A 26,589-nucleotide genomic window follows, 5' to 3' on the forward strand; every position below is an offset into this window, starting at 1 on the left:
TCTACGAAGCACCCGTACCATGTCAGTTGTACAAAGTCAGAAATGTGTTTTGCAAAGGTCATTGGTTGAGCAGGAACTGTTGTGTCTAAGGAAACTGCTGCAGGAATATGGACTTGGACGTGGAAAAAGTACACAACTCTAACAAGAGCGAACACACGTTCCCTTCTCATGTCCTCTATTGACTCCTTGGTGTAGTCCGTGTTGAGGAAGAGGTTGTTGTTTCCACACAATGTCACCAGACAGGCCATCTCCCTCCTGCAAGTCGCTCCGTGCCGACCAGCGATACATGCCATCACTGCGGTGTGATCCGAATACAGGAACAAATACAAGTGGCCTGAGTGTCGAAGGTAGGGGAGCAGATCTTCGAACGACAGGTTGACAAAAACATACATGTCCACCTTTTAGCCATACCAAGTCAATGGAGCAAAACTGTCCTTTGCTATATTGAATAATTGATGTTAAAGATGAATATGTTTTTGTTTCTGGCAAAGATGCCATGAACCTTCCTGAATCCACTTCTCTTTTGGAAAGTCTACCCTTTTTCACTATGCTTGGGCTTCATCCTTAAAACTGTGTGGGAAAGTCAGACCAAAAGCCTTTGTAATCTGCATTTGTACAAAATGATTTAGGTTGATAAAACATGGTGTATTTACACTTTCACTCATTTTGTGTTGTATTTGGACTACTGCACACATCCTCACCCCTGGTTGTGTTCTTCTTGATCACATTCCTAGCGTAAAGAACTCCAAAGCCAATGTTTTGGCCCGACTTCCACAAGCTTTCCAAATGAGGACCAAGCTGGGTCATATTGCTTAGGTCAGGAAAGATACAAGTGCATTACCAGAACAGAAATGGCAGTGGTGGGATTTGAACCCACACCTCCTGAGAGACTGGAGCCTAAATCCAGCGCCTTAGACCACTCGGCCACACAACCTTCTTGTACTTGTTTTAGAGGATCAATTTATCGGCATTATGAGACGGCAAACGTATGACATGGCATCACTTTGGTTGTGGCATGGAAGGGATAAGCCTGGATCGTTTGCTTGTCCTTTAGGAAACACAGGACAAGCAGTCCTCGTTAGTATAGTGGACAGTATCTCCGCCTGTCACGCGGAAGACCAGCGTTCGATTCCCTGACGGGGAGATGGTTTTGTTTTCATCAATTAACATCTTGTTCAACCTTGAGCAGTGACCACAGTATGCCTCTCTGAAAATTGTGAAGCGTGGACCCAGAGATACTGCACAGTCCTACAGATATAATAGTACTTTACTACCGTTTGTTGCATTCCTCCAAATCAAAAAGGAAAACATTTTTATTAGAGTCAGTGACTCAAATTCAGTATTGCGGATTAATTTGAAACCAAGAATATATGTAAAAGATTAGAAAAGATTTAAACCTTTTATTAATGACAAATTTGTCAGAATTTAATGTTTTGAAGTCCACAGTGTCGGTACCTCTACTGTTGGAAGTCCAGTTCTGCGGAAAAAACAAAGGCCTCTACTTTGGGGTGCGTTGGTACTATTTGACAAGGACAAATTATTTTCGTCTCAGAAAACAGACAAGTTTCTCACCAGGAAAACATAAGCGATGGTATTTCAATCTACACCTCCATAAAGCTAGAGAGCATGGACAGTTAGCAGAGTGGCGCAGCGGAATCAAGCTGGGCCCATAACCCAGAGGTCGATAGTTCGAAACTATCCTCTGCTATCTAGGGTGTTTTATGTGAAAAGTATCCGCTAAGTTCCACTTGGATTCTTTGTTTTTACGTCATGATAAGAACACCCATTGTGCAGACTTCCACGCTGAAGATTAGTTGAACAATTTTCCTGTTGCCTTTTTTGAAAATGTCAATGTTAATGATTTGCATCTAATGAGCATAAATATGAGAATTGTGGAAATCAATTGTAAATTGACTGCTCCCAAACAGGTTAGACCATGTTTCCCTTACCGGGAATTGAACCCGGGCCGCGGCGGTGAGAGCGCCGAATCCCAGCCACTAGACCACCAGGGAACTGATAGCTTACCCAGACACTTGCCTCCTGCCTGATTTTTTGACGGATGCACAAAGCACCCGTACCATGTCAGTTGTACAAAGTCAGAAATGTGTTTTGCATAGGTCATTGGTGGAAGTCTTTGAGCAGGAACTTTTGTGTTTTAGGAAACTTTACCATAACACTTCCAGTTACTTTTCTTAATTTACCAAACATTTGAGTTCACGACTTTACGAGTGTTGTAAACTCCCTCTTAACCCTTTCGAAATAACATTCTCTTTTTTTTTTTTTTTTTAAACTCTACCTGCTAATTTCATTGTCGACAACAGTACATTCATCACATTTTTTCCCCAACCGCCATCACATTCCTGCCCGTCAAACTCCGTGGCCACTGCGTCTCTTATTCCCCACCTGCAACCCGGGAATGTCTTTATCGTATCATTCAAAAGGTTTTTAACCCGAGAATTTAACATACGAAGGGATTTGAACTTAAATCTTTATTGTATCATTCAAAAGGACTTGAACCCGAGAATTTAACATACGAAAAGACTTGAACCTAAATCTTTATCGTATCATTCAAAAGGACTTGAACCCGAGAATTTATCATACGAAAGGACTTGAACCTAGAACTCTTTTAGGGGAGACCAAACCCCCAGGGCGAACCACACCCGACTATTTGCTTACTCGTCAGTAAAGCAGCCCGTCACGGTAATCTTTAAAGGACTTGAACCTAAATCTTTATCGTATTATTCAAAAGGACTTGAACCAGAGAATTTAACATACAAAAGGACTTGAACCTAAATCTTTATCGTATTATTCAAAAGGACTTGAACCGGAGAATTTAACATACGAAAGGACTTGAACCTAAAACTATTCCAGGCACAGGTAAAAGAGCCAAGATGCAATGACATGAGCTGGCCACCATATTCAATGGCGGACAAGGCAAAAATGCAACCATCCATCCATCCATTTTCTATCGTTTATTCCCTTTGGGGTCGCGGGGGGCGCTGGAGCCTATCTCAGCTACAATCGGGCGGAAAGCAGGGTACACCCTGGACAAGTCGCAACCAATCTATCAAAATCACCACTCTGTCTGGGGTACAAAACAGTGTTTGACTTACAGACTTCAGGACAAACTCCTAATGCAGATTTTACAAAAAGGCTCTGCTTACCTTGATTTATGTGTTGGCCATGTGAGTCTGTCGAGAAGGGTGTAAGAGATGTCCAATTGTCAACGTGTCATCCTGGACGAGCCCCCAAATTGTTGCGTTTGGACCAGATGTTCCTCCCAGGGAATTTAAGTTGCTGGTCAATCCCAAGTTCTTTTGATGAAACATAAGCTGAGTAAGACGGACCACCAGAGACAGAATAGGTATTTTGTAATTTATTTCAAAAGCCCTGGAAACAAACGTGAGACCAATCGAGTACAGAAGCATTCACTCGCGCAGCTAAAATGGTCTAATCTAAAATACGGAAAATATTCTCTTCTATAGTGTGTCTCTCGCCCCCACCCTCGTTCTCCCTCCCTCCAGCCCGAACACATGCCCATTGTCCTCCTCAGCTGGACACAGGAACAGATAAGAGAAGGAGTTATAGCAACTTCCTGCATTCCTAAAGTCAAGGTAACTCACAGTGGACTTGAGGATAACCAGAAAGAATATTAAATGGAAAAACACTCTCTTCTCCTATCTCACCCCCCCAACCCCCGCCCTCATCTCTCTCACCTTAACACAAGCCCATTGTGCCTCTTATCTTGAGCCGGCCTGAGACGGGAAGCAGAGAGGATTCCTCCTTACATTTCTAAGCTTCAAAGTTGGCACACAGTACTTGCAGACAACCAAAAGAGGACAAATGGAAGAACACTAGCTGTTTTGTAACATGACTATGAAAGTAAAGAAGTAACACTTAAATATGGATATATGTAAATATCTGCCTCCGACAGTATCCGCTAAGTTCCACTTGGATTCTTTGTTTTCACGTCATGATAAGAACACCCATTGTGCAGACTTCCACGCTGAAGAACAGTTGAACAATTTTCCTGTTGCCTTTTTTGAAAATGTCAATGTTAATGATTTGCATCTAATGAGCATAAATATGAGAATTGTGGAAATCAATTGTAAATTGACTGCTCCCAAACAGGTCAGACTGTGTTTCCGTGACCGGGAATCTAACCCCCGCCGCAGCGGTGAGAGCGCCAAATCCTAGCCACTAGACCACCAGGGAGCTGATGACTAACCCAGACTTGCCTCCTGCCTGACATGGCATCGCTTTGGTTGTGGCGTGGCAGGGATAAGCCTGGATAATTTGCTTGTCCTTGAGAAAACACAGGACAAGCAGTCCTCGTTAGTATAGTGGGAAGTATCTCCGCCTGTCACGCGGAAGACCAGGGTTCGATTCCCTGACGGGGAGATGGTTTTGGTTCTTCTTATTTTCATCAATTAACATCTTGTTTAACCTTGAGCAGTGACCACAGTATGCCTCTCTGAAAATTGTGAAGCGTGGACCCAGAGATACTGCACAGTCCTACAGATATTATAGTACTTTACTACCGTTTGTTGCATTCCTCCAAATCAAAAAGGAAAAAATGTTTATTAGAGTCAGTGACTCAAATTCAGTATTGCGGATTAATTTGAAACCAAGAATATATGTAAAAGATTAGAAAAGTTTTGAACCTTTTATTAATGACAAATTAGTCAGAATTTAATGTTTTGAAGTCCACAGTGTCGGTACCTCTACTGTTGGAAGTCCAGTTCTGCGGAAGAAACAAACGCATCTACTTTGGGGTGCATTGGTACTATTTGACAAGGACAAATTATTTTTGTCTCAGAAAACAGACAAGTTTCTCACCAGGAAAACATAAGTGATGGTATTTCAATCTACACCTCCATAAAGCTAGAAAGCCTGTACAGTTAGCAGAGTGACGCAGCGGAAGCGTGCTGGGCCCATAACCCAGAGGTCGATAGATCGAAACTATCCTCTGCTATCTTGAGTGTTTTATGTGAAAGGTATCTGCTAAGTTCCACTTGGATTTTTTGTTTTCACGTCATGATAAGAACACTCATTGTGCAGACTTCCACGCTGAACAACAGTTGAACAATTTTCCTGTTGCCTTTTTTGAAAATGTCAATGTTAATGATTTGCATCTAATGAGCATAAATATGAGAAATATGGAAATCAATTGTAAATTGACTGCTCCCAAGTATGTTAGACCGTGTTTCCCTGACCGGGAATCGAACCCGGGCCGCGGCGGTGAGAGCGCCGAATCCTAGCCACTAGACCACCGGGGAGCTGATAAGTTACCCAGACACTTGACTCCTGCCTGAGTTTTTGACGGATGCACGAAGCACCCGTACCATGTCAGTTGTACAAAAGTCAGAAATGTGTTTTGCAAAGGTCATTGGTTGAAGTCTTTGAGCAGGAACTGTTGTGTCTTAGGAAACTGCTGCAGGAATATGGACTTGGACGTGGAAAAAGTACACAACCCTAACAAGAGCGAACAGACGTTCACTTCTCATGTCCTCTATTGACTCCTTGGTGTAGTCCGTGTTGAGGAAGAGGTTGTTGTTTCCACACAATGTCACCAGACAGGCCATCTCCCTCCTGCAAGTCGCTCCGTGCCGACCAGCGATACATGCCATCACTGCGGTTTGATCCCAATACAGGAACAAATACAAGTGGCCTGAGTGTCTAAGGAAGGGGCGCAGATCTTCAAACGACAGGTTGACAAAAACATACATGTCCACCTTTTAGCCATACCAGGTCAATGGAGCAAAACTGTCCTTTGCTATATTGAATAATTGATGTTGAAGATGAATACATTTCTGTTTCTGGCACAGATGCCATGAACCTTCCTGAATACACTTCTCTTTTGGAAAGTTACCCTTTTTCACTATGCTTGGGCTTCATCCTTAAAACTGTGTGGGAAAGTCAGACCAAACGCCTTTGTAATCTGCATTTGTACAAAATGATTTAGGTTGATAAAACATGGCGTATTTACACTTTCACTCATTTTGTCTTGTATTTGGACTACTGCACACATCCTCACCCCTGGTTGTGTTCTTTTTGATCACATTCCTAGCGTAAAGAACTCCAAAGCCAATGTTTTAGCCCGACTTCCACAAGCTTTCCAAATGAGGACCAAGCTGGGTCATATTGCTTAGGTCAGGAAAGATACAAGTGCATTACCAGAACAGAAATGGCAGTGGTGGGATTCGAACCCACACCTCCTGAGAGACTGGAGCCTAAATCCAGCGCCTTAGAACACTCGGCCACACAACCTTCTTCTACTTGTTTTAGAGGATCAATTTATCGGCATTATGAGACGGCAAACGTATGACATGGCATCGCTTTGGTTGTGGCGTGGCAGGGATAAGCCTGGATCGTTTGCTTGTCCTTTAGAAAACACAGGACAAGCAGTCCTCGTTAGTATAGTGGACAGTATCTCCGCTTGTCATGCGGAAGACCAGAGTTCGATTCCCTGATGGGGAGTGGGTTTTGGTTCCTCTTATTTTCATCAATTAACATCTTGTTCAACCTTGAGCAGTGACCACAGTGTGCCTCTCTGAAAATTGTGAAGCGTGGACCCAGAGATACTGCACAGTCCTACAGAAATTATAGTACTTTACTACCGTTTGTTGCATTCCTCCAAATCAGGATGCATAACAAGTTTTCAAAAAGGAAAAAATGTTTATTAGAGTCAGTGACTCAAATTCAGTATTGCGGATTAATTTGAAACCAAGAATATGTGTAAAATATTAGAAAAGATTTTAACCTTTTATTAATGACAAATTTGTCAGAATTTAATGTTTTGAAGTCCACAGTGTCGGTACCTCTACTGTTGGAAGTCCAGTTCTGCGGAAGAAACAAACACATCTACTTTGGGGTGCGGTGCATTGGTACTATTTGACAAGGACAAATAATTTTTGTCTCAGAAAACAGACACATTTCTCACCAGGAAAACATAAGCGATGGTATTTCAATCTACACCTCCATAAAGCTAGACAGCATGTACAGTTAGCAGAGTGGCACAGCGGAAGCGTGCTGGGCCCATAACCCAGAGGTCGATAGATAGAAACTATCTTCTGCTATCTTGAGTGTTTTATGTGAAAGGTATCCGCTAAGTTGCACTTGGATTCTTTGTTTTCACGTCATGATAACACCCATTGTGCAGACTTCCACGCTGAAGAACAGTTGAACAATATTCCTGTTGCCTCTTTTGAAAATTTCAATGTTAATGATTTGCATCTAATGAGCATAAATATGAGAATTGTGGAAATCAATTGTAAATTGACTGCTCCCAAACAGGTTAGACCGTGTTTCCCTGACCAGGAATCGAACCCAGTCCGCGGGGGTGAGAGCCCCGAATCCTAGCCACTAGACCACCAGGGAGCGGATATCTTACCCAGACACTTGCCTCCTGCCTGAGTTTTTGACGGATGCACGAAGCACCCGTACCATGTCAGTTGTACAAAGTCAGAAATGTGTTTTGCAAAGGTCATTGGTTAAAGTCTTTGAGCAGGAACTGTTGTGTCTTAGGAAACTGCTGCAGGAATTTGGACTTGGACGTGGAAAAAGTACACAACTCTAACAAGAGCGAACAGACGTTCCCTTCTCATGTCCTCTATTGACTCCTTGGTGTAGTCCGTGTTGAGGAAGAGGTTGTTGTTTCCACACAATGTCACCAGACAGGCCATCTCCCTCCTGCAAGTCGCTCCGTGCCGACCAGCGATACATGCCATCACTGCGGTATGATCCGAATACAGGAACAAATACAAGTGGCCTGAGTGTCTAAGGAAGGGGCGCAGATCTTCAAACGACAGGTTGACAAAAACATACATGTCCACCTTTTAGCCATACCAAGTCAATGGAGCAAAACTGTCCTTTGCTATATTGAATAATTGATGTTGAAGATGAATACATTTCTGTTTCTGGCACAGATGCCATGAACCTTCCTGAATCCACTTCTCTTTTGGAAAGTCTACCCTTTTTCACTATGCTTGGGCTTCATCCTTAAAACTGTGTGGGAAAGTCAGACCAAAAGCCTTTGTAATCTGCATTTGTACAAAATGATTTAGGTTGATAAAACATGGCGTATTTACACTATCACTCATTTTGTGTTGTATTTGGACTACTGCACACATCCTCACCCCTGGTTGTGTTCTTTTTGATCACATTCCTAGCGTAAATAACTCTAAAGCCAATGTTTTGTTTTCCAAATGAGGACCTAGCTGGGTCATATTGCTTAGGTCAGGAAAGATACAAGCGCATTACCAGAATAGAAATGGCAGTGGTGGGATTCGAACCCACGTCTCCTGAGAGACTGGAGCCTAAATCCAGCGCCTTAGACCACTCGGCCACACAACCTTCTTGTACTTGTTTTAGAGGATCAATTTATCGGCATTATGAGGCGGCAACCGTATGACATGGCATCGCTTTGGTTGTGGCGTGGCAGGGATAAGCCTGGATCATTTGCTTGTCCTTTAGAAAACACAGGACAAGCAGTCCTCGTTAGTATAGTGGACAGTATCTCCGCCTGTCACGCGGAAGACCAGGGTTCGATTCCCTGACGGGGAGATGGTTTTGGTTCCTCTTATTTTCATCAATTAACATCTTGTTTAACCTTGAGCAGTGACCACAGTATGCCTCTCTGAAAATTGTGAAGCGTGGACCCAGAGATACTGCACAGTCCTACAGATATTATAGTACTTTACTACCGTTTGTTGCATTCCTCCAAATCAAAAAGGAAAAAATGTTTATTAGTCAGTGACTCAAATTCAGTATTGCGGATTAATTTGAAACCAAGAATATATGTAAAAGATTACAAAAGATTTAAACCTTTTATTAATGACAAATTTGTCAGAATTTAATGTTTTGAAGTCCTCTGTGTCGGTACCTCTACTGTTGGAAGTCCAGTTCTGCGGAAGAAACAAGCGCATCTACTTTGGGGTGCATTGGTACTATTTGACAAGGACAAGATATTTTTGTCTCAGAAAACAGACAAGTTTCTCACCAGGAAAACATAAACGATGGTATTTCAATCTAAACCTCCATAAAGCTAGAAAGCTTGTACAGATAGCAGAGTGGCGCAGCGGAAGCGTGCTGGGCCCATAACCCAGAGGTCGATAGATCGAAACTATCCTCTGCTATCTTGAGTGGTTTATGTGAAAGGTATCAGCTAAGTTCCACTTGGATTCTTTGTTTTCACGTCATGATAAGAACACCCATTGTGCAGACTTCCACGCTGAAGAACAGTTGAACAATTTTCCTGTTGCCTTTTTTGAAAATGTCAATGTTAATGATTTGCATCTAATGAGCATAAATATGAGAATTGTGGAAATCAATTGTAAATTGACTGCTCCCAAACAGGTTAGACCGTGTTTCCCTGACCGGGAATCGAACCCGGGCCACGGCGGTAAGAGCGCCGTATCCTAGCCACTAGACCACCAGGGAGCTGATAACTTACCCAGACACTTGACTCCTGCCTGAGTTTTTGACGGATGCACGAAGCACCCGTACCATGTCAGTTGTACAAAGTCAGAAATGTGTTTTGCAAAGGTCATTGGTTAAAGTCTTTGAGCAGGAACTGTTGTGTCTTAGGAAACTGCTGCAGGAATTTGGACTTGGACGTGGAAAAAGTACACAACTCTAACAAGAGCGAACAGACGTTCCCTTCTCATGTCCTCTATTGACTCCTTGGTGTAGTCCGTGTTGAGGAAGAGGTTGTTGTTTCCACACAATGTCACCAGACAGGCCATCTCCCTCCTGCAAGTCGCTCCGTGCCGACCAGCGATACATGCCATCACTGCGGTGTGATCCGAATACAGGAACAAATACAAGTGGCCTGAGTGTCTAAGGTAGGGGCGCAGATCTTCAAACGACAGGTTGACAAAAACATACATGTCCACCTTTTAGCCATACCAAGTCAATGGAGCAAAACTGTCCTTTGCTATATTGAATAATTGATGTTGAAGATGAATACATTTCTGTTTCTGGCACAGATGCCATGAACCTTCCTGAATCCACTTCTCTTTTGGAAAGTCTACCCTTTTTCACTATGCTTGGGCTTCATCCTTAAAACTGTGTGGGAAAGTCAGACCAAAAGCCTTTGTAATCTGCATTTGTACAAAATGATTTAGGTTGATAAAACATGGCGTATTTACACTATCACTCATTTTGTGTTGTATTTGGACTACTGCACACATCCTCACCCCTGGTTGGGTTCTTTTTGATCACATTCCTAGCGTAAAGAACTCTAAAGCCAATGTTTTGGCCCGACTTCCACAAGCTTTCCAAATGAGGACCAAGCTGGGTCATATTGCTTAGGTCAGGAAAGATACAAGCGCATTACCAGAATAGAAATGGCAGTGGTGGGATTCGAACCCACGTCTCCTGAGAGACTGGAGCCTAAATCCAGCGCCTTAGACCACTCGGCCACACAACCTTCTTGTACTTGTTTTAGAGGATCAATTTATCGGCATTATGAGACGGCAAACGTATGACATGGCATCGCTTTGGTTGTGGCGTGGCAGGGATAAGCCTGGATCGTTTGCTTGTCCTTTAGAAAACACAGGACAAGCAGTCCTCGTTAGTATAGTGGACAGTATCTCCGCCTGTCACGCGGAAGACCACGGTTCGATTCCCTGACGGGGAGATGGTTTTGGTTCCTCTTATTTTCATCAATTAACATCTTGTTTAACCTTGAGCAGTGACCACAGTATGCCTCTCTGAAAATTGTGAAGCGTGGACCCAGAGATACTGCACAGTCCTACAGATATTATAGTACTTTACTACCGTTTGTTGCATTCCTCCAAATCAAAAAGGAAAAAATGTTTATTAGAGTCAGTGACTCAAATTCAGTATTGCGGATTAATTTGAAACCAAGAATATATGTAAAAGATTACAAAAGATTTAAACCTTTTATTAATGACAAATTTGTCAGAATTTAATGTTTTGAAGTCCTCAGTGTCGGTACCTCTACTGTTGGAAGTCCAGTTCTGCGGAAGAAACAAACGCATCTACTTTGGGGTGCATTGGTACTATTTGACAAGGACAAGATATTTTTGTCTCAGAAAACAGACAAGTTTCTCACCAGGAAAACATAAACGATGGTATTTCAATCTAAACCTCCATAAAGCTAGAAAGCTTGTACAGATAGCAGAGTGGCGCAGCGGAAGCGTGCTGGGCCCATAACCCAGAGGTCGATAGATCGAAACTATCCTCTGCTATCTTGAGTGGTTTATGTGAAAGGTATCCGCTAAGTTCCACTTGGATTCTTTGTTTTCACGTCATGATAAGAACACCCATTGTGCGGACTTCCACGCTGAAGAACAGTTGAACAATTTTCCTGTTGCCTTTTTTGAAAATGTCAATGTTAATGATTTGCATCTAATGAGCATAAATATGAGAATTGTGGAAATCAATTGTAAATTGACTGCTCCCAAACAGGTTAGACCGTGTTTCCCTGACCGGGAATCGAACCCGGGCCGCTGCGGTGAGCGCGCCGTATCCTAGCCACTAGACCACCAGGGAGCTGATAACTTACCCAGACACTTGACTCCTGCCTGAGTTTTTGACGGATGCACGAAGCACCCGTACCATGTCAGTTGTACAAAGTCAGAAATGTGTTTTGCAAAGGTCATTGGTTAAAGTCTTTGAGCAGGAACTGTTGTGTCTTAGGAAACTGCTGCAGGAATTTGGACTTGGACGTGGAAAAAGTACAAAACTCTAACAAGAGCGAACAGACGTTTCCTTCTCATGTCCTCTATTGACTCCTTGGTGTAGTACGTGTTGAGGAAGAGGTTGTTGTTTCCACACAATGTCACCAGACAGGCCATCTCCCTCCTGCAAGTCGCTCCGTGCCGACCAGCGATACATGCCATCACTGCGGTGTGATCCGAATACAGGAACAAATACAAGTGGCCTGAGTGTCTAAGGTAGGGGCGCAGATCTTCAAACGACAGGTTGACAAAAACATACATGTCCACCTTTTAGCCATACCAAGTCAATGGAGCAAAACTGTCCTTTGCTATATTGAATAATTGATGTTGAAGATGAATACATTTCTGTTTCTGGCACAGATGCCATGAACCTTCCTGAATCCACTTCTCTTTTGGAAAGTCTACCCTTTTTCACTATGCTTGGGCTTCATCCTTAAAACTGTGTGGGAAAGTCAGACCAAAAGCCTTTGTAATCTGCATTTGTACAAAATGATTTAGGTTGATAAAACATGGCGTATTTACACTATCACTCATTTTGTGTTGTATTTGGACTACTGCACACATCCTCACCCCTGGTTGTGTTCTTTTTGATCACATTCCTAGCGTAAAGAACTCTAAAGCCAATGTTTTGGCCCGACTTCCACAAGCTTTCCAAATGAGGACCAAGCTGGGTCATATTGCTTAGGTCAGGAAAGATACAAGCGCATTACCAGAATAGAAATGGCAGTGGTGGGATTCGAACCCACGTCTCCTGAGAGACTGGAGCCTAAATCCAGCGCCTTAGACCACTCGGCCACACAACCTTCTTGTACTTGTTTTAGAGGATCAATTTATCGGCATTATGAGACGGCAAAGGTATGACATGGCATCGCTTTGGTTGTGGCGTGGCAGGGATAAGCCTGGATCGTTTGCTTGTCCTTTAGAAAACACAGGACAAGCAGTCCTCGTTAGTATAGTGGACAGTATCTCCGCCTGTCACGCGGAAGACCAGGGTTCGATTCCCTGACGGGGAGATGGTTTTGGTTCCTCTTATTTTCATCAATTAACATCTTGTTCAACCTTGAGCAGTGACCACAGTATGCCTCTCTGAAAATTGTGAAGCGTGGACCCAGAGATACTGCACAGTCCTACAGATATTATAGTACTTTACTACCGTTTGTTGCATTCCTCCAAATCAAAAAAGGAAAAAAGGTTTATAAGAGTCAGTGACTCAAATTCAGTATTGCGGATTAATTTGAAACCAAGATTATATGTAAAAGATTAGAAAAGATTTCAACCTTTTATTAATGACAAATTTGTCAGAAATTAATGTTTTGAAGTCCACAGTGTCGGTACCTCTACTGTTGGAAGTCCAGTTCTGCGGAAGAAACAAACGCACCTACTTTGGGGTGCATTGGTACTATTTGACAAGGACAAATTATTTTTGTCTCAGAAAGCAGACAAGTTTCTCACCAGGAAAACATAAACGATGGTATTTCAATCTACACCTCCATAAAGCTAGAAAGCATGTACAGTTAGCAGAGTGGCGCAGCGGAAGCGTGCTGGGCCCATAACCCAGAGGTCGATAGATCGAAACTATCCTCTGCTATCTTGAGTGGTTTATGTGAAGGGTATCCGCTAAGTTCCACTTGGATTTTTTGTTTTCGCGTCATGATAAGAACACCCATTGTGCAGACTTCCACGCTGAAGAACAGTTGAACAATTTTCCTGTTGCCTTTTTTGAAAATGTCAATGTTAATGATTTGCATCTAATGAGCATAAATATGAGAATTGTGGAAATCAATTGTAAATTGACTGCTCCCAAACAGGTTAGACCGTGTTTCCCTGACCGGGAATCGAACCCGGGCCGCGGCGGTGAAAGCGCCGTATCCTAGCCACTAGACCACCAGGGAGCTGATAACTTACCCAGACACTTGACTCCTGCCTGAGTTTTTGACGGATGCACGAAGCACCCGTACCATGTCAGTTGTACAAAGTCAGAAATGTGTTTTGCAAAGGTCATTGGTTAAAGTCTTTGAGCAGGAACTGTTGTGTCTTAGGAAACTGCTGCAGGAATTTGGACTTGGACGTGGAAAAAGTACAAAACTCTAACAAGAGCGAACAGACGTTTCCTTCTCATGTCCTCTATTGACTCCTTGGTGTAGTACGTGTTGAGGAAGAGGTTGTTGTTTCCACACAATGTCACCAGACAGGCCATCTCCCTCCTGCAAGTCGCTCCGTGCCGACCAGCGATACATGCCATCACTGCGGTGTGATCCGAATACAGGAACAAATACAAGTGGCCTGAGTGTCTAAGGTAGGGGCGCAGATCTTCAAACGACAGGTTGACAAAAACATACATGTCCACCTTTTAGCCATACCAAGTCAATGGAGCAAAACTGTCCTTTGCTATATTGAATAATTGATGTTGAAGATAAATACATTTCTGTTTCTGGCACAGATGCCATGAACCTTCCTGAATCCACTTCTCTTTTGGAAAGTCTACCCTTTTCACTATGCTTGGGCTTCATCCTTAAAACTGTGTGGGAAAGTCAGACCAAAAGCTTTTGTAATCTGCATTTGTACAAAATGATTTAGGTTGATAAAACATGGCGTATTTACACTTTCACTCATTTTGTCTTGTATTTGGACTACTGCACACATCCTCACCCCTGGTTGTGTTCTTTTTGATTACATTCCTAGCGTAAAGAACTCCAAAGCCAATGTTTTGGCCTGACTTCCAAAAGCTTTCAAATGAGGACAAAGCTGGGTCATATTGTTTAGGTCAGGAAAGATACAAGTGCATTACCAGAACAGAAATGGCAGTGGTGGGATTTGAACCCACGCCTCCTGAGAGACTGGAGCCTAAATCCAGCGCCTTAGACCACTCGGCCACACAACCTTCTTGTACTTTTTTTAGAGGATCAATTTATCGGCATTATGAGACGGCAAACGTATGACATGGCATCGCTTTGGTTGTGGCGTGGCAGGGATAAGCCTGGATCGTTTGCTTGTCCTATAGAAAACACAGGACAAGCAGTCCTCGTTAGTATAGTGGACAGTATCTCCGCCTGTCACGCGGAAGACCAGGGTTCGATTCCCTGACGGGGAGATGGTTTTGGTTACTCTTATTTTCATCAATTAACATCTTGTTCAACCTTGAGCAGTGACCACAGTATGCCTCTCTGAAAATTGTGAAGCGTGGACCCAGAGATACTGCACAGTCCTACAGATATTATAGTACTTTACTACCGTTTGTTGCATTCCTCCAAATCAAAAAAGGAAAAAAGGTTTATAAGAGTCAGTGACTCAAATTCAGTATTGCAGATTAATTTGAAACCAAGATTATATGTAAAAGATTAGAAAAGATTTCAACCTTTTATTAATGACAAATTTGTCAGAAATTAATGTTTTGAAGTCCACAGTGTCGGCACCTCTACTGTTGGAAGTCCAGTTCTGCGGAAGAAACAAACGAATCTACTTTGGGGTGCATTGGTACTATTTGACAAGGACAAGATATTTTTGTCTCAGAAAACAGACAAGTTTCTCACCAGGAAAACATAAACGATGGTATTTCAATCTAAACCTCCATAAAGCTAGAAAGCTTGTACAGATAGCAGAGTGGCGCAGCGGAAGCGTGCTGGGCCCATAACCCAGAGGTCGATAGATCGAAACTATCCTCTGCTATCTTGAGTGGTTTATGTGAAAGGTATCCGCTAAGTTCCACTTGGATTCTTTGTTTTCACGTCATGATAAGAACACCCATTGTGCAGACTTCCACGCTGAAGAACAGTTGAACAATTTTCTTGTTGCCTTTTTTGAAAATGTCAATGTTAATGATTTGCATCTAATGAGCATAAATATGAGAATTGTGGAAATCAATTGTAAATTGACTGCTCCCAAACAGGTTAGACCGTGTTTCCCTGACCGGGAATCGAACCCGGGCCGCGGCAGTGAGAGCGCCGTATCCTAGCCACTAGACCACCAGGGAGCTGATAACTTACCCAGACACTTGACTCCTGCCTGAGTTTTTGACGGATGCACGAAGCACCCGTACCATGTCAGTTGTACAAAGTCAGAAATGTGTTTTGCAAAGGTCATTGGTTAAAGTCTTTGAGCAGGAACTGTTGTGTCTTAGGAAACTGCTGCAGGAATTTGGACTTGGACGTGGAAAAAGTACAAAACTCTAACAAGAGCGAACAGACGTTCCCTTCTCATGTCCTCTATTGACTCCTTGGTGTAGTCCGTGGTGAGGAAGAGGTTGTTGTTTCCACACAATGTCACCAGACAGGCCATCTCCCTCCTGCAAGTCGCTCCGTGCCGACCAGCGATACATGCCATCACTGCGGTGTGATCCGAATACAGGAACAAATACAAGTGGCCTGAGTGTCTAAGGTAGGGGCGCAGATTGACAAAAACATACATGTCCACCTTTTAGCCATACCAAGTCAATGGAGCAAAACTGTCCTTTGCTATATTGAATAATTGATGTTGAAGATGAATACATTTCTGTTTCTGGCACAGATGCCATGAACCTTCCTGAATCCACTTCTCTTTTGGAAAGTCTACCCTTTTTCACTATGCTTGGGCTTCATCCTTAAAACTGTGTGAGAAAGTCAGACCAAAGGCCTTTGTAATCTGCATTTGTACAAAATGATTTAGGTTGATAAAACATGGCGTATTTACACTATCACTCATTTTGTGTTGTATTTGGACTACTGCACACATCCTCACCCCTGGTTGTGTTCTTTTTGATCACATTCCTAGCGTAAAGAACTCTAAAGCCAATGTTTTGGCCCGACTTCCACAAGCTTTCCAAATGAGGACCAAGCTGGGTCATATTGCTTAGGTCAGGAAAGATACAAGCGCATTACCAGAATAGAAATGGCAGTGGTGGGATTCGAACCCACGTCTCCTGAGAGACTGGAGCCTAAATCCAGCGCCTTAGACCACTCGGCCACACAACCTTCTTGTACTTGTTTTAGAGGATCAATTTATCGGCATTATGAGACGGCAAAGGTATGACATGGCATCGCTTTGGTTGTGGCGTGGCAGGGATAAGCCTGGATCGTTTGCTTGTCCTTTAGAAAACACAGGACAAGCAGTCCTCGTTAGTATAGTGGACAGTATCTCCGCCTGTCACGCGGAAGACCAGGGTTCGATTCCCTGACGGGGAGATGGTTTTGGTTCCTCTTATTTTCATCAATTAACATCTTGTTCAACCTTGAGCAGTGACCACAGTATGCCTCTCTGAAAATTGTGAAGCGTGGACCCAGAGATACTGCACAGTCCTACAGATATTATAGTACTTTACTACCGTTTGTTGCATTCCTCCAAATCAAAAAAGGAAAAAAGGTTTATAAGAGTCAGTGACTCAAATTCAGTATTGCGGATTAATTTGAAACCAAGATTATATGTAAAAGATTAGAAAAGATTTCAACCTTTTATTAATGACAAATTTGTCAGAAATTAATGTTTTGAAGTCCACAGTGTCGGTACCTCTACTGTTGGAAGTCCAGTTCTGCGGAAGAAACAAACGCACCTACTTTGGGGTGCATTGGTACTATTTGACAAGGACAAATTATTTTTGTCTCAGAAAGCAGACAAGTTTCTCACCAGGAAAACATAAACGATGGTATTTCAATCTACACCTCCATAAAGCTAGAAAGCATGTACAGTTAGCAGAGTGGCGCAGCGGAAGCGTGCTGGGCCCATAACCCAGAGGTCGATAGATCGAAACTATCCTCTGCTATCTTGAGTGGTTTATGTGAAGGGTATCCGCTAAGTTCCACTTGGATTTTTTGTTTTCGCGTCATGATAAGAACACCCATTGTGCAGACTTCCACGCTGAAGAACAGTTGAACAATTTTCCTGTTGCCTTTTTTGAAAATGTCAATGTTAATGATTTGCATCTAATGAGCATAAATATGAGAATTGTGGAAATCAATTGTAAATTGACTGCTCCCAAACAGGTTAGACCGTGTTTCCCTGACCGGGAATCGAACCCGGGCCGCGGCAGTGAAAGCGCCGTATCCTAGCCACTAGACCACCAGGGAGCTGATAACTTACCCAGACACTTGACTCCTGCCTGAGTTTTTGACGGATGCACGAAGCACCCGTACCATGTCAGTTGTACAAAGTCAGAAATGTGTTTTGCAAAGGTCATTGGTTAAAGTCTTTGAGCAGGAACTGTTGTGTCTTAGGAAACTGCTGCAGGAATTTGGACTTGGACGTGGAAAAAGTACACAACTCTAACAAGAGCGAACAGACGTTCCCTTCTCATGTCCTCTATTGACTCCTTGGTGTAGTCCGTGTTGAGGAAGAGGTTGTTGTTTCCACACAATGTCACCAGACAGGCCATCTCCCTCCTGCAAGTCGCTCCGTGCCGACCAGCGATACATGCCATCACTGCGGTGTGATCCGAATACAGGAACAAATACAAGTGGCCTGAGTGTCTAAGGTAGGGGCGCAGATCTTCAAACGACAGGTTGACAAAAACATACATGTCCACCTTTTAGCCATACCAAGTCAATGGAGCAAAACTGTCCTTTGCTATATTGAATAATTGATGTTGAAGATGAATACATTTCTGTTTCTGGCACAGATGCCATGAACCTTCCTGAATCCACTTCTCTTTTGGAAAGTCTACCCTTTTCACTATGCTTGGGCTTCATCCTTAAAACTGTGTGGGAAAGTCAGACCAAAAGCCTTTGTAATCTGCATTTGTACAAAATGATTTAGGTTGATAAAACATGGCGTATTTACACTTTCACTCATTTTGTCTTGTATTTGGACTACTGCACACATCCTCACCCCTGGTTGTGTTCTTTTTGATTACATTCCTAGCGTAAAGAACTCCAAAGCCAATGTTTTGGCCTGACTTCCAAAAGCTTTCAAATGAGGACCAAGCTGGGTCATATTGTTTTGGTCAGGAAAGATACAAGTGCATTACCAGAACAGAAATGGCAGTGGTGGGATTTGAACCCACGCCTCCTGAGAGACTGGAGCCTAAATCCAGCGCCTTAGACCACTCGGCCACACAACCTTCTTGTACTTTTTTTAGAGGATCAATTTATCGGCATTATGAGACGGCAAACGTATGACATGGCATCGCTTTGGTTGTGGCGTGGCAGGGATAAGCCTGGATCGTTTGCTTGTCCTTTAGAAAACACAGGACAAGCAGTCCTCGTTAGTATAGTGGACAGTATCTCCGCCTGTCACGCGGAAGACCAGGGTTCGATTCCCTGACGGGGAGATGGTTTTGGTTCCTCTTATTTTCATCAATTAACATCTTGTTCAACCTTGAGCAGTGACCACAGTATGCCTCTCTGAAAATTGTGAAGCGTGGACCCAGAGATACTGCACAGTCCTACAGATATTATAGTACTTTACTACCGTTTGTTGCATTCCTCCAAATCAAAAAAGGAAAAAAGGTTTATAAGAGTCAGTGACTCAAATTCAGTATTGCGGATTAATTTGAAACCAAGAATATATGTAAAAGATTAGAAAAGATTTAAACCTTTTATTAATGACAAATTTGTCAGAATTTAATGTTTTGAAGTCCACAGTGTCGGTACTTCTACTGTTGGAAGTCCAGTTCTGCGGAAAAAACAAATGCATCTACTTTGGGGTGCATTGGTACTATTTGACAAGGACTAATTTTTTTTGTCTCAGAAAACAGACAAGTTTCTCACCAGGAAAACATAAACGATGGTATTTCAATCTACACCTCCATAAAGCTAGAACGCATGTACAGTTAGCAGAGTGGCGCAGCGGAAGCGTGCTGGGCCCATAACCCAGAGGTCGATAGATCGAAACTATCCTCTGCTATCTTGAGTGTTTTATGTGAAAGGTATCCGCTAAGTTCCACTTGGATTTTTTGTTTTCACGTCATGATAAGAACACCCATTGTGCAGACTTCCACGCTGAAGAACACTTGAACAATTTTCCTGTTGCCTTTTTTGAAAATGTCAATGTAAATGATTTGCATCTAATGAGCATAAATATGAGAATGGTGAAAATCAATTGTAAATTGACTGCTCCGAAACAGGTTAGACAGTGTTTCCCTGACCGAGAATCGAACCCTGGCCGCGGCGGTGAGAGCGCCGAATCCTAGCCACTAGACCACCAAGGAGCTGATAACTTACCCAGACACTTGCCTCCTGCCTGAGTTTTTGACGGATGTGTAATCGCCCTGAGAAGGGAGATGTTTCAGTATACAGATACGAGGACACAACTTCGTTCTGCTCACGTTTGTATTGACTGCCAACAAATCAAAAACCAAACATGTACAAGTACACAGTATTGTAACAAACATAAAATGCACTCCAGTATTATCATACATATTTTATATTCAAATAATCGAGTAGGTTTTCCTGTTCTTTGCACTAATAGACTTTACCTTAGTGTAACAGTATTTGAAGATGTCTCAACCAGTAAAGGTTCACCCACTACAGTAAGCTTATATTGTTTTAGTAACAAAAGTCAATTATCATTACGTAAGATTAAACAAACTACACTGAATTAGTCCCAGAAACTGTAGTAAATACACATTTCATCAGCAATATACACAGATTAATAATTAACTACGCACAGTACCTTTCTATATATTTAACACTGTTGATGCAGTTAGCATCTGCTTCGTCATCGGCAGTGCTATTAGCTTTAGCATTAGCTTGGTCATGTATAAAGCCTTGTCGACTGAAAAGACACATATCATAAAAATATACTCTTTCAAACATGTTTAAACTCTATAAAGATACATTCGGGGGTAAAACTATTTACATAAAGACACTTGTACCTGAGAAGGGAGATGTTTCAGTATACAGATACGAGGACACAACTTCGTTCTGCTCACGTCTGTATTGACTGCAAGCAGGAAGTCAGATGTCCTCTAGTATAGCTCCCAGCACAACGCGCCCCCTGCTGGAGCCGTCCAGTACTACAATGGCTCTTATTAATGCTGGCATTACAATAACATTAGCTCCATATTCTACAAATAACGGTGCTTTACTGTTGTCATTAACAATAAACATTTTTAAGTTGCGAATATAAAATGGCATAGTAATACAACTCAAGAGCTTACTTTGCTACTTACTATCACTGTATTCTACTAGTAACTAAATTTACATCCTGTCACATACTCCCCCTCAAAATTAAATGTTGTCCTCAACATCCTTAGTTCCAAGACAGGTTTACAAGCTGGAACTCTTTTGATACATTCTGTTTTTGCAATTGTTGTTGTTTTTTTACTTCCATAAGTCTTCAGCAGTGGTAACTGTTTTAAGTGGGTATCAGTCTACGTTCCGTACAAGTAAAGGCGCTGGTCGTTCCATGACGACACTGGTTGTGTCCATATCTGAGGTCTTGCATAAATGAGTGTTTCAGCAATACTGTAACAAGATGGGGATCCAAATGTATCATATCGGAAGATCTTTGGTGGTCTTCGCTGTCGCTGAGGTCTCTCATATGTCACTTCTGCTTCGCTTCCTCTCTTGTTGTCCATAATAGGCAGCGGTGCACATTTCCCAGTATCAGGTGAATTGTCACTATGAACATCCTGGTTTTCCTGTTGGTTGTCATCAATATCCTTTAATGGCACAGGTGTTGCAGCTCTGCTTTGGTCAAGTTCACTAGCGTCGTGTATCATGACAGGCGTCCCTTGAGTTGGTTCTGATTGCTGAGCTGGGAGCTGATGTGGCGAGTCTATGAAATAGTAATCATCCTCATCATTGTCATCCTCTGAATCCTCTTCCGCTTTATCAGTCACTGTCGTTTTCCTTTTTAGTTTCAAAGTCGGACACACTTCAGCTTCCAGCGGCAGGTGATCACATGGCAAGAGAAGGTTACGGTGAAGAATCCTTGACTTTCCTTTCCCAATTTCGGGTCTCAGCTCATAAATAGGAACATCCTCTCCCACTTGTCGAACCACAGTATGAATAGTGTCTTCCCAGTGATTTCTGAGCTTTCCTGTGCCCCCGCGAAGGGTCATGTTCCGCACTAGCACACGGTCACCTGGGTATAACACTGAACTCCTCACTTTCCCATCATATATCCTCTTGTTTCTCTGGGCTGATTTGTGTGCATTTTGCCGTGCAATTATATATGCCTCTTGCATTCCTTTTTTCCACTGGTTAACATACTCTCTGTGACTACCACTTCCTGTTTCAGTGGGCAAGTTAAACAACATGTCAATGGGTAACCTTGGGGAATGGCCATACAACAAGTAGAATGGGGAGAAGTCAGTTACCTCTGTTCGTGTGCAGTTATAAGCAAATGTTAACTTATTTAGGGAGTCTTTCCAGTTTGCCTTGTCTCTGTCTGCGAGAGTTTTTAGCATTTGCATTAGTGTGCGGTTGAAACGTTCTACTTGTCCATTGCCCTGCGGATGATACGGGGTAGTCCTTGACCCCGCCACACTACAATATTTGCTCATTTGTGAGAATAGTTGGTTTTCAAACTCACCCCCCTGATCGTGATGGATGCGTTTTGGAAATCCAAACTTAAGGGCATAATCATTAAATATTTTGTCAGCCACAGTTTTTCCAGATTTGGATGTTGTAGGGTACGCCTGTGCGAAGCGGGTAAAATGGTCCACAACTACCAAGACATACTCATAGCCACCTCTGCATCTATCCAGATGAAGAAAGTCCACTGAAACAAGCTCAAAGGGCTGCGTGGTGACAATACTTGTAAGAGGGGCCCTTGTCTCACGGTTAGGTTTTTTCTGTTTTAGGCAAGTACAGCTCATTACATATTGCTCTATGTCTCGCTGCATGTAAGGCCAGTAAAAACGGTCTCTAATCAATGACACAGTTCTGTCAGTCCCTTGGTGTCCCATTTGGTTATGTAGTTCCTTTAATACAGTAGTTTTGTGTTTTTCAGGCAATACCAGTTGTTTCCTGTTGGTAGTTTTTCTCCATAAAACTCCACTTCCATCTGTCTCCAGTTTTTCCCACTCTCTGAGTAAGCAGCGGCTGTGTACACTAAATGTTCTCAGTTCTTGGCGCAAGGGTCTTGTTCCAGACACCTTACTTTGCAGCACTGGCCCAATATGGGAGTCATCTTGCTGATCCTGGTATATCTGCGCAAGTGTTAACGACACAACTGAGGTATCCTGAGCACCTAGCAGATTTGTGACAGATATAGCCATTGACCACAAGGCATTTGAATATGGCTGTGTATCTATTGCCTGAGCGGTCGCTCCAACTGCATCATAAGACATTTCTTCCGTACACTCACTCATCATAGATTCTAAGTTAACTGGCATTCTAGACAAACTATCAGCATCAATGTTCTCTTTGCCAGGGCGGTACTTAATGGTAAAGTTGAAATCAGCTATTTCTGCCACCCATCTACTCCCTGTTGCATTTAATTTAGCAGTGGACAACACATAAATCAAGGGATTATTGTCGCTGTATACTGTGAAAAAGGGTGCATAATAAAGATAGTCGCGAAAACGCTCTGTGATTGCCCACTTCAAAGCGAGGAATTCCAGTTTACCTGAATGGAGGTTGTAGTTTTTCTCTGCTGCTGACAAGGTACGTGAACCATATGCTATTACCCGAAGCTTCCCGTCCTGCTTCTGATACAGCACAGCTCCCAGCCCTTTGTTTGAAGCGTCCGTGTGGAGTACAAATGGCTGGGAAAAATCCGGGAAGGCTAGGACAGGTGGTTGAACGAGACACTTTATCAGTTGCTCAAGAGTTTGTTGATGTGACTCCTTCCATTCAATGGGTGTGTGAGATGACACCACTTTTGCACTTCCTCTTTTTGTCCACTTGCCTTTCTTAGGTCGTGACCTCTCCTCCTTCGCTGGTCCCTTGATCAGGTCGTAAAGGGGACTGGCAATACGAGAGAAGTTCTTTATATACTGACGATAGTAGCTCAACAGTCCCAAAATCTGTCTCATCTCACCAACTGTCTTCGGGTTTTTTTCTTTCAGCACAGTTACAGCGGCGGTATCAGCAGGATCCATTTTATTTCCTTCTGCTGATACGATCCTCCCAAGGTAGCGAATTTGAGTTTTGAATAACTCGCATTTGCTTGGTTTCAGTTTGATCCCATACTGTCGCAGTCTCCGCAATACATTCCTCACATCATTCACATGACTTTCGAATGTTCTGCTGAACACAAGTGTGTCATCGAGGTACGGGACACATATTTTGTCTCGGAGGCCCTCTAAACACTCTTCCATGCAGCGTTGAAAGGCTGCTGGAGCATTCATCAAACCGAAGGGGATCCTTTCCCATTCATACAGGCCCCACGGTGTCACAAAGGCTGTTAGGTGCTTGCTATCTTTGGCCATAAACCCCTGGTGATAGACTTTTCCCTGGTCTAACAGTGAGAACATGGTGTTTCCTCCAAGGCCATCCATGATATCCTGGACTCTGGGGATGGGCTGCCTGTCAGGATGAGTCTTTCGGTTTAGCTCTCTATAGTCTATACACAAACGCAAAGACCCACACTTCTTCCTTACACAAACAACAGGTGAAGCATATGACGAGTGTGACTTCTCTACCCACCCCTGTGCAATCAAGTCTAGCAAATAGTCTTTCATTTCCTCATACAGAGGCTTAGGAACTGACATATAAGTTCGTACTACCGGCTCAGGATCTTTAAGCTCAATTTTTAGCTCGAGCTTCTCAATACAGCCTATGTCACTGTCTGACTTAGAGAAAGAATGTGATTCCTCCCGCAGCATGTCCCGCACAACCTGTCTCTGGTTTTCATTTAGATGACTGAGGTCAATAGGGGGATCCCAAGGTTCTGCACTTGCTGGTTGGTCGTTGTGTTGGGCCTGAATAGTATTTACATCAACAGTTGAGTCTACTTCCTTGGCTACACAAAGAGGATACGCAGTTGTAATTAAATGTGCTGTACCAATAACTACTCTTCCTGTTAGCATGATGTCATGGTCAGTGGGGTTTTGGACACTAAGGATGATGTTTGGTTGTGTCCCTTTTTCGACCTGTACTAGTGTGTTACAAAATTCAAGTCCCTCTGGCCACTGAGGATTGTCATCAGGTTCAAAGACTAATGTGGTGGCTTCTTTAAAGGGTCTGACATTGATTTTGCATTTTACTTCAACAGCACAATGGCTTGGCACACTCACTCTTTGACATGCAGTTTTCACAAGGTACTCACTTGTTCGCTCAACACTCACTGCTTCAATGAATGCCTTTAATGTATTTTTCTTTAGGGTTGGAAATGCCAGGTGAACAGCCTGTATCAGTTGATTCTCCTCTCCACCGCGAGTCTTGTTTTCTTGGCTGTTAACAATAATACATTCAATTACATTGAAGCCTATTATTGGGCGGGACTGTTGGTTACCTTTCATAACAAGTACAGGAACTTGGATCTCTTCAGAGGCGGCTGCTAGCCTAAACGTAATTTCTACCCACCCTACATATGGCATTTCTGTTCCATTTGCCGCCTCTATTTGCAGGGGGTTATTTGGATCGATGATGTCTCCAATAACTCTCAGTGTGATGTTGGGTAAGTTACATGCTTTCCATACCTCATCAATCGCTGATACCTGTGAGCCCGTGTCCCAGAGTACTTGGGTTTGCTTCCCCTGCAGGTAGCAGTCGACGAGACATTTTTTTCCAACCAAATCTGTTACTGTTTGCTGTTTGCTTATTACTCTTCTTTCTTGGCCAGTTGTTGTATTGCATGAATACCTTTTGTGTTTACGGCTAACTGTGAGTGGGTGGTTAAGGTTAATGTTGTGTCCTGACAACTTATGAATCTGACATTGTTCGTTATTTTTACAGTTAGTGTTTGTTTGGGACATCCTAATTAAATTGGTCACTCCCTGTCCCTCGGGGGCAACCGTCCATCGTTTAAAGTGGTCCCTCTTGCTGCACCCTGCTGTCCTCTGTATCTTCTGCAGCCAGCGTGGAAGTGCTCACTACTGCCACATCTGTAGCAATGCTGGCAGTACTCCTGACCTTCCTGTTGACACAGGAAGCATCTTGGTCGCGGACGTGGTATTGGGTATCTCTGTGGTGCAAACCTGCTGAAACTGTGCAGTTCCCGTCATTAATATTGGGGCCCTGGCTACTGGGTACTCCTGCATGGATCTGCCTGATTGCTGAAAGACTGTGGGGCTCACACCATTCGGAGACGTGAAATGTGGCGGATGGTGGGCGATCATACAATCTGTCCCTTGGCTGACAGGGGGGTACGGTTTTGGTGGGGATTCTGCCTTATGGATGGACTCTCTGATTTGTAATATCTCTGTCTTGAGGTCTTTCAGGAGCACAATATCTGCTTTGATATCCCTTAGGTCTGACAGCACATCCGGGGGAAATGCAGCAATGTTTTGTTGAGCTCCGTATTTCTTGTCTCCACTTACATCACTCGACTGGACAGCATGGATGTTTGTGTGTCGTTGTGGTGTAGCTTGCTTCTTTTTCTCCTGTCGTTCTTTCTCATTAGCACACGCCATGTTGAGCCTCTCAAGCAGTAGTTCGTCTGAGGTGGTTGGTGTTAAAAGGAAAGGCTGGAGGTCACTTTTGATGTTGTCATTTTGTAGGCCTGTTAGTACTGTGTGCATAAACATACTCTGCACTAGCGCGGGATCATATTTGAGACTAGACTCAGCTTCTTGTGATGCAAACAATATTTTCTGTCTTAAGTCCATTGCTCTAATTAGGAAGTTTTGTGGAGTGTCTTTATTATTCTGAACCTCTGTGGTTAGTTGCTTGTACAGCTCAGTTGCACTTCTCTCCTGGTTGTGGGAGCGAAGGATCCTTCGCAGGGTGGGAAGAGACAGGTTACTTTTACCCTCAAGATAGCTTCGCAGTTGGAGGCCAGGTACAATGGCTCTGATAACAGCATCCACTATTTCCGATTCATGGTAACCCTTACCAAGGCCATTCTCAATTTGACGGGCCAA

General features: G+C 43.1%; 19 non-coding genes across 19 annotated transcripts; 6 read left to right on the forward strand and 13 right to left on the reverse strand.

Annotated features, from left to right (window-relative positions):
- Positions 1–852: 852 nt before the first annotated feature.
- Positions 853–934, reverse strand: trnal-uag (transfer RNA leucine (anticodon UAG)). Its single transcript has one exon. It is a non-coding gene; the product is annotated as a tRNA-Leu (tRNA).
- A 3,395-nt stretch (positions 935–4,329) lies between these two features.
- trnad-guc (transfer RNA aspartic acid (anticodon GUC)) lies at positions 4,330–4,401 on the forward strand. The gene has a single exon. It is a non-coding gene; the product is annotated as a tRNA-Asp (tRNA).
- Positions 4,402–5,207: 806 nt separating this feature from the next.
- Positions 5,208–5,279, reverse strand: trnae-cuc (transfer RNA glutamic acid (anticodon CUC)). Its single transcript has one exon. It is a non-coding gene; the product is annotated as a tRNA-Glu (tRNA).
- Positions 5,280–6,188: 909 nt separating this feature from the next.
- Positions 6,189–6,270, reverse strand: trnal-uag (transfer RNA leucine (anticodon UAG)). Its single transcript has one exon. It is a non-coding gene; the product is annotated as a tRNA-Leu (tRNA).
- Positions 6,271–7,308: 1,038 nt separating this feature from the next.
- On the reverse strand, positions 7,309–7,380 carry trnae-cuc (transfer RNA glutamic acid (anticodon CUC)). The gene has a single exon. It is a non-coding gene; the product is annotated as a tRNA-Glu (tRNA).
- Positions 7,381–8,273: 893 nt separating this feature from the next.
- Positions 8,274–8,355, reverse strand: trnal-uag (transfer RNA leucine (anticodon UAG)). Its single transcript has one exon. It is a non-coding gene; the product is annotated as a tRNA-Leu (tRNA).
- Positions 8,356–8,493: 138 nt separating this feature from the next.
- On the forward strand, positions 8,494–8,565 carry trnad-guc (transfer RNA aspartic acid (anticodon GUC)). The gene has a single exon. It is a non-coding gene; the product is annotated as a tRNA-Asp (tRNA).
- A 1,785-nt stretch (positions 8,566–10,350) lies between these two features.
- On the reverse strand, positions 10,351–10,432 carry trnal-uag (transfer RNA leucine (anticodon UAG)). Its single transcript has one exon. It is a non-coding gene; the product is annotated as a tRNA-Leu (tRNA).
- Positions 10,433–12,429: 1,997 nt separating this feature from the next.
- On the reverse strand, positions 12,430–12,511 carry trnal-uag (transfer RNA leucine (anticodon UAG)). The gene has a single exon. It is a non-coding gene; the product is annotated as a tRNA-Leu (tRNA).
- A 138-nt stretch (positions 12,512–12,649) lies between these two features.
- On the forward strand, positions 12,650–12,721 carry trnad-guc (transfer RNA aspartic acid (anticodon GUC)). The gene has a single exon. It is a non-coding gene; the product is annotated as a tRNA-Asp (tRNA).
- An 807-nt stretch (positions 12,722–13,528) lies between these two features.
- Positions 13,529–13,600, reverse strand: trnae-uuc (transfer RNA glutamic acid (anticodon UUC)). Its single transcript has one exon. It is a non-coding gene; the product is annotated as a tRNA-Glu (tRNA).
- A 907-nt stretch (positions 13,601–14,507) lies between these two features.
- Positions 14,508–14,589, reverse strand: trnal-uag (transfer RNA leucine (anticodon UAG)). The gene has a single exon. It is a non-coding gene; the product is annotated as a tRNA-Leu (tRNA).
- A 138-nt stretch (positions 14,590–14,727) lies between these two features.
- Positions 14,728–14,799, forward strand: trnad-guc (transfer RNA aspartic acid (anticodon GUC)). The gene has a single exon. It is a non-coding gene; the product is annotated as a tRNA-Asp (tRNA).
- An 807-nt stretch (positions 14,800–15,606) lies between these two features.
- trnae-cuc (transfer RNA glutamic acid (anticodon CUC)) lies at positions 15,607–15,678 on the reverse strand. Its single transcript has one exon. It is a non-coding gene; the product is annotated as a tRNA-Glu (tRNA).
- An 894-nt stretch (positions 15,679–16,572) lies between these two features.
- On the reverse strand, positions 16,573–16,654 carry trnal-uag (transfer RNA leucine (anticodon UAG)). The gene has a single exon. It is a non-coding gene; the product is annotated as a tRNA-Leu (tRNA).
- A 138-nt stretch (positions 16,655–16,792) lies between these two features.
- On the forward strand, positions 16,793–16,864 carry trnad-guc (transfer RNA aspartic acid (anticodon GUC)). Its single transcript has one exon. It is a non-coding gene; the product is annotated as a tRNA-Asp (tRNA).
- Positions 16,865–17,671: 807 nt separating this feature from the next.
- On the reverse strand, positions 17,672–17,743 carry trnae-uuc (transfer RNA glutamic acid (anticodon UUC)). Its single transcript has one exon. It is a non-coding gene; the product is annotated as a tRNA-Glu (tRNA).
- A 907-nt stretch (positions 17,744–18,650) lies between these two features.
- trnal-uag (transfer RNA leucine (anticodon UAG)) lies at positions 18,651–18,732 on the reverse strand. Its single transcript has one exon. It is a non-coding gene; the product is annotated as a tRNA-Leu (tRNA).
- Positions 18,733–18,870: 138 nt separating this feature from the next.
- trnad-guc (transfer RNA aspartic acid (anticodon GUC)) lies at positions 18,871–18,942 on the forward strand. The gene has a single exon. It is a non-coding gene; the product is annotated as a tRNA-Asp (tRNA).
- Positions 18,943–26,589: the final 7,647 nt, after the last annotated feature.

The sequence above is a fragment of the Nerophis lumbriciformis genome, linkage group LG23 (genome assembly GCF_033978685.3).
Source record: "Nerophis lumbriciformis linkage group LG23, RoL_Nlum_v2.1, whole genome shotgun sequence".
Taxonomy (NCBI): Eukaryota; Metazoa; Chordata; class Actinopteri; order Syngnathiformes; family Syngnathidae; genus Nerophis; species Nerophis lumbriciformis.